This window comes from Callorhinus ursinus, unplaced genomic scaffold (assembly GCF_003265705.2).
Source record: "Callorhinus ursinus isolate GAN/ISIS: 27379988/994484 unplaced genomic scaffold, GSC_fseal_2.0 scaffold16, whole genome shotgun sequence".
Classification (NCBI taxonomy): Eukaryota; Metazoa; Chordata; class Mammalia; order Carnivora; family Otariidae; genus Callorhinus; species Callorhinus ursinus.
The window spans coordinates 34,641,904-34,657,228 of record NW_027397078.1 but is presented as its reverse complement, the minus strand read 5'-3'; the positions used below and the strand labels follow the sequence as shown (position 1 = coordinate 34,657,228).

Sequence of the window (15,325 nt, the reverse complement as noted above, 5' to 3'; positions counted from 1 at the left end):
ACAGGGTGGACAGGCTAAGTGTCAAAGGGAAAAGGGAAATACTAAGGGGTTCAGAGGATCAAATCGGGCTGCGGAGATCAGAAAGGGCTTTGTGAAGGGGCTGCCATTATAGATGATAATTCGTGGCAGAATTTTCCAGAACCAGATGGCTGTATTCCAGCAGTGACTGAAGCAGGACAGCATAGGGCATTTGGTACGTGATGCGTTTGAGTGAGGATGGCCAATGAAGATGGCAGCTAAGGGCTGAAGCATGTCACCATATTGTTCACATATATTGTGTGGAGAGGTAAACAGAATCCCTCCTTTTTACTCCAAATCTTCACCTTGCTGATTTATTTCCCTGTAGCCCAGGAACACGCCCCTCCACCTCCCTGCCCTCGCTTTCCAGAGCTGCGTTCTGAATTGGTTTGCTTTACTGTAGTCTCTGAACTCTTGTTTTCCCCTCTGAGAGCAAAGCGCATGACGCTCAGGAGCAGATTTCATCACTTAGTACAGTTAAACAACAACAGAAACTCTGGGAGTGTTGCTTCACCTTTCGTGCCTCAGTTTCCAGAGATGAGAAATGGGATAATAGTACTTCTGTCCGGAGGTGGTGAGGATTGAATGAGACCTCCGTACAGGGCTTAGAACTGAGTGTTCTGTACACTAATTTCACCTTTTAGAGCAGGCATCTTAAATCTTCCCTTCGAAGGAATGTAAGTCGATGTGAAGCAGCAAGATTTTCATGGATTTTCTAGATATTAAGCCGTGTGCCTGTGTGGTCTAGTCACAAGCACCACCCCTCACCCAAGGGCACGTTGTCCTGGCGTGTGACCGTCTGTCCACGGCAGCGTTTGGTGGCAACAAATGGTTGCGTGTTGAAAATATTTCCAGTGGCTGTAGAAGTGATGGGGAAGAATTGGCTATGGTAACAGAGACCGTGATCAAGGCCATTCACAGCAACCCGATTCGATTCTCCTTCCCAGCATAAAGCCAACCAAAAAGTGGTGCCCAATATAAACAGTAAGGGCAGTTGATACTTTTTTTTTTTCCCCCAGCTGAGGATTCATTGGCATAAAATGCCACCAAAAGAGAATGTCAGTTAGGGAAAACACATTTCATGTTGTGCTCTCCCCAGCCCAGGCCCCTAGGACCCCTTCTGAAGGAGGGAAGGAGAGGAGGGGGAGCCCCCAGGCCCATGCAGCGCCAGCCCTGCCGGGGTGGGAGAAGCCGTGCCCCCTCGGCACGTCCAGTAGTCGGTGGAGCAGGACAGCTCACACAGCTGGCCCGTGAAGTCCGTGTCGTCATTATTCTCGGCACTGGGCCGTATGCCAATGGTGCCAAAGATCTCCCCCGTCTTCGCTGTCAGGTGGTCCTCCGCGCAGAACATAGTCCGCTTCAGGTGCGTGTCAGGGTGGGGGGCTCGGAGCTGGTGGAGAAGCCGGTGCTCTTGCTACAGCAGGTGTCCTCGATGTTGAAGTAGGCCACCGGTGCATGCAGGTCGTCATTCCGCATCTTGCAGCAGAAGAGGGAGGTGAAGGTCGGGTCTTCCACCTTGACCATGTAGATGTCCACCTCCTTTATGAGGCAGGCGTTGGTGAGCAGCTACATGGGGTCCATGTAGCCCACATCCACCAGGGGGTCCTTGATGGCCACATCTTTGATGCAAGACACATGAAAGCCATATACATTCTCCCACCAGTGGCTCTTGTCATCTTTGTACCCCCAGTCTTCAGTGGCTGTCACGTACCGTGTGGCTCGGTCTAGGAAGATGAGGCCATCAGGTGCCAACCACTTGTCACGGGCATAGAGCACGGTGTTGAGCATTGACCCGTCGGAGAGGCAGTAGCCCAGCCACTTGCTGATGCTGATGTCTACGTTCTCCATGGACGCTCCACCTCCTTCACCTTCCCCTTGATGATGGTCACCACGTGGTCTAACTTGTTGGCTTCGGCAATCTTCACCGTATAATCAGAGATACTGGAACACTTGATCCCAATGACCTTGTGGGCTCCAGCCTTGGCAGCCAACATACAGAGGATCCCTGTGCCTGAGCCCACATCCGGCACCACCTTGTCCTTGAAGAGATGCGGGTTGTGAAACATGGAGTTTTGGTACCTGAGGGCTCGCACCTTATCTTTCAGCATCTCCTCGTGAATGCCGAAGTGAGCACAGGAATAAAGTAGTCACCTTTGGACGTTGTGTCCTCGGCCTCGGGCTTCTCGCTGCTTTCTGCCTGGCCACGGGAGACCACCATGATGCAGTTCGTGGCCTCCGCTGCCACCATCCTCACCCGCACCCACTCCTCGCCGTCGCCCCCCCCCCCCCCGCCCCTGCCCCGGTTTACACTGTTCTAATGGCAGAGTCCCACGGTCAAAAGAAAAACCAGCAGAAATCATTTTACATTTTCTTTTATTTTTCCATTTACATTTTAAAAGAGCGATAAAAAGAGACTGGGAGAGCGAAAGATGGCATGCCGTGGACAGTGTCCTAAATCAGGAGTGTGGCAACCTAGAGTCTGGTTCCTGATATACCACTAGCAAGCTGTGTGACCTTGGGAAAATGTCTACACCACTCTGAGTCTGAGTATCTCTGCAAAACTGAGAGGGTGGATGATTGCTGAAGTGCCCTTTAATAGGGGGTTTTAATAGTCTTCATAGGCTATGCTATCTAGTCTAGATTCGGTGGGAATAGCTAGTAACTAAAGGTTGTGGTTCCAAAGAGGCCAAGATGGTTACGTCCCCATCAGGTGAACCACTTCTGTTGTCTGGCCGGGAACTTTGTCAATTTTAGCACCGGAAGCCCCGCGTTCCAGGAAGCCCCTCAGTCCTGAGCAAACCAGCATGCTTGGTCACCCTCATTCTGTCTTCTAAGGTAGATGGTTCCGGATCCCCGGTGCCTGCCTCAGCCAAAAAAAAAAAAAAAAAAAAAAAAAAAATCGGGCGCCTGGGTGGCTCAGTCGGTTAAGCGACTGCCTTCGGCTCAGGTCATGATCCTGGAGTCCCGGGATCGAGTCCCACGTCGGGCTCCCTGCTCAGCGGGGAGTCTGCTTCTCCCTCTGACCCTCTTCCCTCTCGTGCTCTCTATCTCTCATTCTCTCTCTCTCTCAAATAAATAAATAAAATCTTTAAAAAAAAAAAAACACACCTTGTCAAGTAACTGTAGAAGCCGAAGGGCTGTAGTCACGAATAAAGGAGGAAAAAGGGAGGCACTTTTAGAAAATGCATTTGAGACCCGGCAAGACTGCCAGTCCTTGGCACAGCTGCCCTCGGTGCCGTAAGTGGTCTTCAGAAACCCCGGGGCAGACTGTCCCGAAGAACGTTCACTAATGGGCATGGCCCTTCTGAGCATTGAGGAGGGGTCATGGATCTGTGAGCACTTGGCCCTCCGTGTCTGAGGATGTATAATTCTCTGATTTGCCCTAGACAAGGGAGCATGAAATCCAGTACCTCCTTACATTGACGCCAAGACTATGAACCACAGAAAAAAATTGAGGACTCGAGCTGAATTCGTGTCTCTCTTTAAAACCATCAGGTTGATTCCCCGGGGGGTACATTTTGATGTATATTTGCTGTACAATGAACTCAGGAAGTGCCACTGACAGGTACTCACCTGAGGGACCAAGAAACAAACCCTAAATTTCTTCAAGCCCCACAATATTCTCTGTTTAGGACCTGGGCTACTGAGCAGTCTCCAAGTATTGAAAAGGGGACAGACCCCTGTCCTCAGCAATGTGCATTCATTTCCCCCACTGACTGCATTCAGAGCCCTCAAAGGGCAACACTGGGTGAAGACAAAATTCACAGACAACATCCTATGAATTAAAGAGCGGGCGGAGAAAAACCAGATGGCACAAGAAGACTGGTTTTTGATGAGTCACTAATTCCTTCCGAATTTGCATCTGTGCAGTCATGAACGACCCTGGGCATTTGAAGCTGTTCTGTTATATGCACACAAGTTAGGCACTGTAATCGGTCTGAGAAATGCCACTTGCTTCCATGGACTTTGATTGGATGTGATCATTTATTGGGGGCCAGGGCCGCCACAGCGGTGGGTGGTCAGAAAGAGCTGATCACAATGCTTTCTCCCTCTCCCGGCTCTCTGCTATATCCTGCTTTGGTTTTGTGTGCGTTTGATGGTGTAAAAAAAAAAAAAATCTGAAATCAGAATCACTTCTATCTTGAGCCTACCGAGGCAGTCACACTCAGCATTAAATGTAAAATAGAACAAAAGTGCACCTGTTTAAAAAGTGCCAGCACATCTCTTCCAGGTTAAAAACCTGCTTTAAGTTGCTTTATTGTTTTAATAGCCATTTCTGCTGCGCTACCGATGTTAAGCACTTTTTCCTACATTTACTAGCTTCTTCTGTTTATCACATATTTTCCCCAGAGCCAGTTTTATCCCCAAGAAATGTCTCGGGGTCCCTGATGGAGGCATTTCAGAGTGGGGGCAGGGAAGGCCTGAGGTGAGGAAGGAAAACAGGGGGAGGAGGGGAGTTGCTGAGGGAAAGGGAGGGAAGCTGGATGAGCTAATGAGGACCAGCCTTTCCCTGGGCTCGGATGCCTCTCCCCGGGGACAGATCCCCTCTGCTCCCTCTTCTTTGTCCCTCTGGCCATTTTCTTTTGGTCCCCCGCCCCAGGAGAATTGTGTCAGGGTTTCTCAACCTCAGCACTCTTGGTGTTTTGGGCTGGGTCATCCTTTGCCGTGGGGGCTGCCCTGTGAGCTCTAGGAGATTTAGCAGCCTCCCTGGCCTCTACAGAAGAGACGTAGGTAGTAATGCCTCCCCCCAACCCCCCACCACACACACACATATGTAACAACGAAAAGCATGTCTCCAGACATTGCCACATTTTCCCCGGGAGGCGGGGTGGGGGGGCAAACTTGCTCCTGGTCGAGAACCACTGAGGGATTCTAACCAGGACCTTCTTCCTTGATCCTCTTTCCTGACATTCATTCAGGTCAGAATTCCAGAGTAGATCCATCCTGGCTTCTGGACCAATTTCAAGTGAAAAAAGCATTCTGGAACAAAGTGAAGAAGGCAATGGCAATCATCAACCACTGAAAAAAATTAAGCGGCATTTTTTTGGTAGGACTTGAAATTAATACCGAAATAATGGGCGCCTGGGTGGCTCAGTTGGTTAAGTGACTGCCTTCGGCTCAGGTCATGATCCTGGAGTCCCTGGATCGAGTCCCACATCGGGCTCCCTGCTCAGCAGGGAGTCTGCTTCTCCCTCTGACCCTCCCCCCTCTCATGTGCTCTCTCTCTCATTCTGTCTCAAGTAAATAAATAAAATCTTAAAAAAAAAAAAAAACCGAAATAATGACATTATCCTTTTGATGCAGGGCTACACACACTGATCCCTACATCTGGCAGGAGTTGGGTGAGATTTGAGTAAGTCACTAAGTTATTTGTTTTCTCAGTTTCCTCTAGGAATGGTTCCAGCCTCAGAGTGGGTCATGAGGTGTGGGGTTTTTTTGGTTTCGTTTTAATCACGAAACTGATTAAAACAGCAACCGTCAAAGAGGTGACTGAATTTTAGTCTGACTTCAGGTGACCTCTGGAGAGCAGAGTTTTCGGTGCACTGGGCAGGTGGCAGGTTTCCTGGCCCTTTGGTGATTTTTCACCCTGCTGTGAGAAGCCAGCGCGAAGACTAATGGTGATGCCCAAGGCCATCGAACTCCTGGGCGCTGAAATGGCCAAAGTCTTCCGTGCTCAAACCATAGACTCCATCACCTCTCTTGTCAAATGTCATGGAATTGATTGGATTTTGGAGTGTGATGGAACATTCGAGACCAAATGAGTCCCCTCTCATTTTACAGGTGAGGAAACTAAGTTAAGGCTCAAAGGGATGAAGTGACTGGCTCAGTAAGGCCACACAGTTCCTTAGAAGAAACAGGACCCCTTGCTGCTTCAACCCGAGATGTTTGCTGGAACCCAGGCAACCTCTGATGACTAACCACTGTATCATGAAGGTGCACTTTATCATTAAGCCTCAGGGCAGTGAGGAAAAGCACAAAATGTGCTGTGCTAACTTCCATCAACCTGAATGCTTGCTTCTGTAGATTTGGTTGTTGACCTTCTTTCTTCCAGAAAGTCCCAATTGCACTCCCACCATTGCCTGGTCCTTTTTCAGAGTCATACCAACATGGGGAGATTCAAAATAACAGCACTGGGTCGTGGATGGTTTTCAGATAATGGTAATTTTGTAGGACAGTGGTTCTCAAAGTTTGGTCCTGGATGAGCAGCATCTGCATCACTGGGGAACTTAGGAAAAAGGCAAATTCTCAGACCCCATCCAGCCGTATTGTATCAGAAACTCTGAGTATGGGGGTGTGGCATGCACGGGGAGGAGGGGCAGCCGCAGGGTTCAGTACACCAAGGTTCGAGAACTACTCTGCAAGCCTAAGTTTTCTAGTATAGTAGTTGGCAAACTTGGTTGCACATTGGAACCACCTAAGGAGCTTCCAAAAAATACTGGTTAAAATGAAATTGATTTAAAAAAATTTGTAGCTCTGTGTGGTGGGGGAGGTTACATAGACTTATTGTGGTGATCATTTCTCAATATATACAAATATCAAATCATCACGTTGTAACACCTAAAACTAATATAATGTTATATGTCAATTATATCTCAATTTAAAAAACAATGAAATTGGGACGCCTGGGTGGCTCTGTTGGTTAAACGTCTGCCTTCGGCTCAGCTCATGATCCCAGGGTCCTGGGGTCGAGCCCTGCATCCGGCTCCCTGCTCAGTGGGGAGTCCGCTTCTCCCTCTGCCTCTGCCACTCCCCCTGCTTGTGCTCTCTCTCTCTCTCTCTCTCTGACAAATAAATAAATATTTTTAAACAACAACAACAACAACAACAACAACAACAACAAAAACAATGAAATTGTTGCCTGGCCCTTGCCAAGGTGGTGATCGCTGTGTGTCATGTAGGAGAAGATCCTTTCCTGCTTTAATAAAAATGCCTCTGACTCTGGTAAGTTATAGTCACATTTCATTGTGCATAATTGTAACTATTGTATTCAACCCAAAAGTTAGGCCTGCTTTGTGGACATTTGGAGAGAATAATGGTTTTCAACTTATTTGACCATTCAAATGTACCTAGAATAGAAGTTTCTGATATTTGTGTTCATTTAACTATCATTGCCAGATACTTAGTTGCTTGGGGTATTTGAGTTGTTTCTAATGCTTTTATTTTATTTACTTTTTAATTTTTTTTAAGATTTATTTATTTATTTTGAGAGAGTGAGAATGAGAGAATGAGAGAGAGAGACAGCACATGAGATGGGGGATGGTCCGAGGGAGAAGCAGACTCCCTGCCGAGCAGGGAGCCCGATGTGGGACTCGATCCCGGGACTCCAGGATCATGACCTGAGCCGAAGGCAGTCGCCCAACCAACTGAGCCACCCAGGCGCCCCTTACTTTTTAAATTTTTTTTAAGATTTTATTTTATTTGAAAAAGCATGAGAGAGAGAGCATGGGTGAAGGGGAAGGGACAGAGGGAGGAGAGGGAGAAGCAGGCTTCCCGCAGAGCTGGGAGCCCGATGCGGGGCCCGACCCCAGGACCCCGAGACCATGACCTGAGCCGAAGGCAGACGCTTAACGACTGAGCCACCAGGCGCCCCTCTAATGCTTTGATTTTATGAAGAAAAAAAGACAATGCTGGTTTTTTAGGAACACAAAGTATAAGATAATGCTCTTATATTAATATTCCATTGGTGCAAATATAGTTATTACCAAAAAATATTAAGACAAATAGTACTTAATCATTTGTAATAAGGGGTTCAACACACACTGCTTAATATCTAAGTAATTTCCAATGGTTTTATTAATATGAGACTCTCCTTTAATAAGTAGGAGGGAAGCTAGAACCAAGAGAAAAATTACTGAAGTTTTATTTGACACCATTTTTTTCAGTATCATTGGTTAGGTAAAGAACAATAAAAAGTCAATGAAATCATGGTTACTTTTTCAAATCTGAATTCTGTAGGGCAGGCCTCAGGCTGGAAAGTCAAGCAGGATTTCTATGTTACAGTCTTAGGGCGGAATTCCTTGTCCTGTGGGAAATCAGTTTTTGCTTTTAAGGCCTTCAACTAATTTGGTGAGGCCCACCCACGCACGTTATCAAGGGCAATCTCCTTTGCTTAAAGTTAACTGATTATGTAAAGGTTAATCACATCCACCAAATACCGTCACAGCAACATCTCAAGTGTTGTGAATGATGGTGCTTCTAACTCAACGGAATCATCAACAGGGTGAAGGAATGTGCGCTTGTGAGTTAACGTTTTTTATGAGATAGTCTTGTCCCTCAAATCCCAAGCGAGTGTCTTTCCACCGTGCCTCGCTACTAACAAATCTACTCTTGGGGCTATGGAGACCAGACGATGGGACAGCCCGCTGCTTGGAGACCATTACATCCATAAATAGTCTTTTCTCTTTTTAACCACATCATCTACGCCATTATTTGCATCTGGGGCCTTTTTTCAAAGCATCCGACCCTTTGGAGTCATCTGGTGAACACTAATACTGGGGACCAGACCTTGATGCGAAGGAAGGGTTTTGTTATACGGATTTGCATATCCTGTCGAGGGCATCTTCAGAACACTTTCATTTCAAGGTGAAATGAAACTTACAGGACTAAGCAGAGAGGCACTTGGTATTTCAGTTTATGGGGTGGGGGGAGAGAAGCAAAAGACAAGGTTAATGATGATACTGGGGCTTGACAATGAATTCTGTAGGCTGTGTTCTGCTTCCGCCTCCCACAGAGAGCTGGCTCACGGTATCTGCAAATTTCTAACAAAGAATATTATTTGAAAACGGTCATGGCTGTATCTAACTGAAGGGGTTAAAAGTTCAGACTCGTTATAAAAATACCATGATGCTTGCCATTAAAGTCCTCTCTTCCTTTCATCAAGCAGACCCTGACAGCCAGCATCTGCGAGTGGGAACAGCAGAAATCGGGGAATGGGAGATGGGGTTAATACCTACCCCTTGCTCGCGTGCTCACCCAAATTAAGCAACTCACAAAGAGAAACATAAGACGTCATACTTCCCCGTGCTGGGAACTCAGCATTCGGTGGACTGGAGCAATTTGTGTAAAGGGACTTAATTTAGGTTCCCATCAGCTTTAGGAGAGGATGCATGATGCGAAGTTTCTGCGGAACTACTCTGGTGTCCGTGTTGGAGTCAAATGGCAGGATAGGGACTGCCACGTGGGGCTTCTGTCCCCAGCTGAGTGCTTGCTCAGCTGCCGCGCTGGATGTCAGCTTTCAATGGCAGAGACCTAATCCCGGGAGTTTTGCAATGTTTAAGTCGCTAGATTAAAAATATGACACTAAACCAGGGCTGCCAGATAAAAATCCAGGATACCCAATTAAATTTGAATTTCAGATAAACAAGAAATAATTGTTTAGTATAAGCCTGTGCCAATTTGCTACATTTAGCAGCCCTGCACGACACCTTAACAACCCACCAAGGGCCATGCCTGATCCTCTTTATTTCCACCGAAAAGGAAAAAAGAAATACAGTCGGGCTTAGAAAACCAAGTACGAGGCATCCAGCCAATGAGAGGCCTGTTCTCACGGGAGAACTTGAAGCAGTCTATCTTCAACATCCAGTAATTTCTCTTGAGCTAACGAAGCCGCAGGGGACTGGGCCGACCTCGTGGCCATCTCTGTGTCGTCACTCAGCCTGCGGGGTAGCTGACAATGAACTCTTCAGCAGAAGGTCCTTCATAGTTCAAGGTTAGTCGTTGCACTACTGCTTGTAATAGCGAAGCTCTGGAACAAGCCACATGTCCATAGATAGAGAGATGGTTAGACAACTTGGGGAATATCCAGAAGCGGAGGATGCTGCCTATACATCCTCAGGGGTCTGGCGTAGAAGAACTCTGAATGGAAAAAGCAAGAGGGGAACAAAGTATTTGCTAACAAAGTGTACTGTGACCCAACCCAAATTTGGCTGGTCTTCATCCCGAAAGGCCATCACTCAAGAGACCAGTTTTGACCGGCAGGGAATAGGAGCTTTATTCAGGAGGCCAGCCACCTGGGGAGAAGGCAGGCTCTTGTTCGAAGGCCAACTCCAAGGTTTCTGCCTGGCCCAGGGGTTTTGAAAGGGGTTCAGGGTGGCTCACCAGCGCAGGGAGTGCAGTGGCCTGCAACGTTTCCTGATGCCGGGCCGACTGGATGGTGCCAGCTACAAACATTACGTTGGTGCTCGGGCTGGAGCCGGGGGCGTCCGGTTTCTGTTTCGTGACGTGCGGGAGGACTCGGTTCTTTCTGCAAAGGAGGGCAAGGTCTACAGATACACCAAGGGAGGTTAGGAAAATCCTTTGTGTGACCTAGAAAAAGAAAAACATTTTGCTAAAAAAGTAGCTAGGCTAATCAGAAAGCCAAGGCCACTTCCGACAGACCGGCTGGCTTCTGGGGCCTGGGAAAGTCTGGTCCTTCACTCCCCGAGGCCAGTGGTCTGCAGATATAAAGAAACTTGGGGAAGACGAGTAAGGATAAACCACAGACAATGACTGCTTGTGGAGATGGGGGTAGGGGTGGGATGGAAGTGGGTGGATGGTGAGTGAGGGGAGCGGACCATCTTCCCCTCCGTACCCATCTGTGCGTGGGTGTCTGTGGGTATCCTACAGAAGAGACAACAGAGCAGGCTGCAGACTGCTCTCCTCAGAAAGCTTTGAAGGTTGGCCTTTGGAATCTGGGGACTGGGATTTCTAGTAGTTTCTCACCATTCCCAGAACTGATAAGAGTGACTCACTGCAACTCAACTGTTTTTGTAAACACTATGATGTATGTCGAACACCAGCTGTCCGTCCGGGAGCCTGGAATTTTGGCACATGCTAGGTAGAGGGTGCCTACGTGACCAGTCCCCCACAAAAAACCCTGGGTGCTTCGTCTCTAAAATGAGTTTCCCTGGTAGACAACATTTTACATGTGTCTTGTCAACTGGTTGCTGGGGGAATTAAGTGCTTCCTGTGGGCCTCCCCTGGGAGAAGATTCTGGAAGCTTATGCCTGGCTTCCTCTGGTCATTGCCCCATACACCTTTTCCCTTTACTGATTTTGGTTTGTGTCCTTTCACTATAAAGAATCATAGCTGTGGGTAAACTATAGGCTGAGTCCCATGGACCTTCAAACCTGGGGGTGGTCTTGGGGACCCCAAGCACAATTTCTCCCCCTCTATTTATAAACGTTCTATACCATATAAATGTATACTATTAAAATACAAAACAGAAGTCCTTTATATGTATATATATATAATTTTTTTAAGATTTCATTTATTTATTTGACAGAGAGAGAGACAACGAGAGAGGGAACACAAGCAGGGGGAGTGGCAGAGGGAGAAGCAGGGAGCCCGATGTGGGACTCGATCCCAGGACCCTGGGATCATGACCTGAGCCGAAGGCAGACGCTTAACGACTGAGCCACCCAGGCACCCTCTTGTAGCTTTTAAATGGCAGTGTTCTTTTTGTTTGTTTGTTTTTGTAAAAAAAAAAAAAAACTTTTTTCCAGCTTTTACACCTTAATGTTTCAAAATCTTAGGGCTTTGTTCCAGAAGAATTTGTCCCTCTTTGTATATATGAAACCGTCCAGCACATAACTGGAAATATAGGTCTGCCATTCAGGAGAACATTTTTGTCACAGAGCTTAAAGTTACCTTTGGGGGTGACATCCGTTAAAAAAAAATGTTTTGGGCGCCTGGGTGGCTCAGATGATTAAGCGTCTGCCTTTGGCTCAGGTGGTGGTCTCAGGGTCCTGGGATCGAGTCCCGCATCGGGCTCCCTACTCCTTGGGAGCCTGCTTCTCCCTCTGCTTCTCTCTCTCTCTCTCTCTCTCTCTGTCTCTCTCTCCCTCTGTCTGTCATGAATAAATAAATAAAATCTTTAAAAAAATGTTTTGCATAAAGAAAGTGTAAAAAGTTTACAGAGACATAACCAAACTCACTGTGTGAACACTTGAGCGTCTCCTGAATCAGGGGGAAAAAAAAAAAGCTAATAAAAGATGGTTTGGGGACACACTGGAGACATGTGAATATAGAATCAACATGAGATAGGATTATGGGATTATTGTTAACTCTTAGTTGTCATCCTTATTTTAGGAGATACAGGCTTACGTGCTTAGGGTAAAATGTCATGTTGTTCGCAACTTTCAAATGATTAAGAAAACAAATACAGGGGCCCCTGGGTGGCTCAGTCATTAAGCGTCTGCCTTCGGCTCAGGTCATGGTCCAGGGTCCTGGGATCGAGCCCCTCATCGGGCTCCCTGCTCCGCGGGAAGCCTGCTTCTCCCTCTCCCTCTGCCTGCTGCTCCCCCTGCTTGTGCTCTCTCTCTGGCAAATAAATAAACAAATAAAATCTTAAAAAAAAAAACAAATACATACATATATATCCACAAACAAAGAGAGAAAACCAACGGGGCTCACTCTTAACTTTTGCAGTCAGGCTGCAGGCCTCCAGGCTGGGTTGTGTAATTGCTTCCGCTCTTCTATAGAGTGGAAAGTTTTCAAGATCAGGTTGGGCAGAAAAAGGAAGATTTTATTTAAACAACCAGGCCACTGATATAATTGAAGTTAAAGTAGAATGACATTATCGATTATTAGAAAGTCAATAACCATTCTGCTACTGAATTCACAACATTGATTTAAGGAGGACTTAGGATCTTTTGAATAAAAAAAAAAAATAGGCTTTCTTTATGCTCGACTACTAGACAAGTGGCACTTGACCGAACTGGTTAATTTAAACAGCTAGTGAAACTCATCAGATGACTGGTCACTTCAATTGACTAATTTGTGTAACCATCTTCCTCTCAAGATTGACCTAACTGATCGAATTGTTCTTGTTTTCAAGATCACTTTCCTTTCTTTTTTAAAGATTTTATTTATTTATTTGAGAGAGAGAATGAGATAGAGAGAGAGAGAGCATGAGAGGGTGGAGGGTCAGAGGGAGAAACACTCCCCGCTAAGCGGGACTCGATCCCAGGACTCCAGGATCGTGACCTGAGCTGAAGGCAGTCGCTTAACCAACTGAGCCACCCAGGCACCCTCAAGATCACTTTCATCTTTATCATCATGAAGCTTGATTTCTTCACTACCTGCTGAGGACAGGGTGCTGGGGACATCGCATTCCTAACTCTCGGGGTCTGCAGTATCATTGGGGAGCTAGGAGATACGAATCAAGGATCAATAACAAGACAAGAAAGCATAGTCAATACGCCGTGTACAGAGTATCATCATTTCTCAGGATCTTACCGTATGAAACATGGATGTGTCTTTACTGATCACAAAGCCTCATCCCTCCCTGGCAGATGAGAGAGTAGATTTATTTTTATGTAGTCAAATATTTCCGTGTTTCCCTTTAGACTCTGAGGTTGCTGCTGTTGGGTTTTGTTTGTTTGTTGTTGTCTTCATATGTGGAGCGGCTTTCTCACTTTAAGATTGTAAAAATATCTCGGGCGCCTGGGTGGCTCAGTTGGTTGAGCGACTGCCTTCGGCTCAGGTCATGATCCTGGAGTCCCGGGATCGAGTCCCGCATCGGGCTCCCTGCTCGGCGGGGAGTCTGCTTCTCCCTCTGACCCTCTTCCCTCTCGTGCTCTCTATCTCTCATTCTCTCCCTCTCAAATAAATAAATAAAATCTTAAAAAAAAAGTATGCTAAGCAGCAAAACACTAGAATAATTAAAAAAAAAAGATTGTAAAAATATCTCTCTATGGTTTCTTCTGGTACTTTTAACGTTCAAGGTTTTACATTAAATTTTTGAACCATTTGAAATTAATTTTGGTGTAAGAAACGAGGTAAGACTATAGCTGAATTTTTTCTAAACTTTAAGCCAGCTGCCCAACATTATTTTAATAATTTCTTTTGTCATTGATGGGACTTTAAACTAATGTCCCATATGTGCCTTTGCTTAATTCTGGTATCTCCTCTCTTTCATTGATGTGCTGGGACCGTGCCGTAGGCAATGCATCGTTATAATGCGTTTATAGATCTGGAAGCGAAATCCTCCCTTTGGTACTTTTCCATTTAGAAGTTACCTGGCTTGGGCGCCTGGGTGGCTCAGTTGGTTAAGCGACTGCCTTCAGCTCGGGTCATGATCCTGGAGTCCCGGGATCGAGTCCCGCATCGGGCTCCCTGCTAGGCGAGGAGCCTGCTTCTCCCTCCAACCCTCCCCCCTCCCATGTACTCTCTCTCATTCTCACTCTCTCAAAATAAATAAATAAATCTAAAAAAAAAAAAGAATAGAAGTTACCTGGCTATTCTCACATGTGGTCTTTTTTTTTTTTTTAAGGATTTTATTTATTTATTTGAGAAAGAGCACAAGCGGAGGAGGATCAGAGAGAGAGGGAGAGGCCGACTCCCCGCTGAGCAGAGAGCCCCACACAGGGCTCGATCCCAGGACCCCGAGATCACGACCCGAGCCGAAGGCAGACGCTCAACCCACTAAGCCACCCAGGCGCCCCCTCACATGTGGTCTTAACCCAGTCAGATCCAGTGCCTCATTTCTATAACAAATATTTTCTCTATTAAAGGAGACAACACTGGGGACAAACTGGGAAAATTTGAATACAAAATCAACATTGAGTTATTATGGGGTTATTGTTCATTCTTGTAGGTGTCATCATTATTTTAGGAGATAACCCTAATCTTTGGGATAAAGAAAAATGCTCAACTGATTTCCAAAATGCCTCCCCATTTAGAGTCAATCTGGCAAGTTACTCATGAAATCCTATTGGTATTTGGTTGGGGTTGCACAGCATTTATAAATCAATTTAAGCAAGGTTTCCTTTTTTTACAGTGTTGTGGACTCTAGCCCTAACGGTGCCTTACTTCTCTTCATTTATTTACATCTCCTTCACCGACTCCTGGGTCCTGGCCAGCAACAGGTCACACGCTCAAAGGAAGAAATTGATGAATTTAGCAAAGTGCCTTTTTTTTCCTACTAAAAAGTGAATTTATTTTCTAGTTACAGAAGTGGGTGCACTGAGGAAAAAATAAAACAAACAAACAAAAACACATATAAATTTGTAGATACCGTAGTAAGGAACTGACCTCCTAATCTTTTTTTTATTATGTTATGTTAATCACCATACAGTACATCATTAGTTCTTGATGTAGTGTTCCATGATTCATTGTTTGCATATAACACCCAGTGCTCCACGCAGAACGTGCCCTCCTTAATACCCATCACCGGGCTAACCCATCCCCCACCCCCCTCCCCTCTAGAACCCTCAGTTTGTTTTTCAGAGTCCATCGTCTCTCATGGTTCATCTCCCCCTCCGATTTCTTTTAAAGACAGTTTGGACAGGATTCAGGGAAATCAGGAGAGTAGGGCGCTTCAGGG

The 15,325-nt window shown here is 46.3% G+C and overlaps 1 pseudogene; it reads right to left on the bottom strand.

Moving 5' to 3' along the window:
• Nucleotides 1-1,126: 1,126 nt before the first annotated feature.
• On the bottom strand, nt 1,127-2,266 carry LOC112812638 (protein arginine N-methyltransferase 1 pseudogene; annotated as a pseudogene).
• Nucleotides 2,267-15,325: the final 13,059 nt, after the last annotated feature.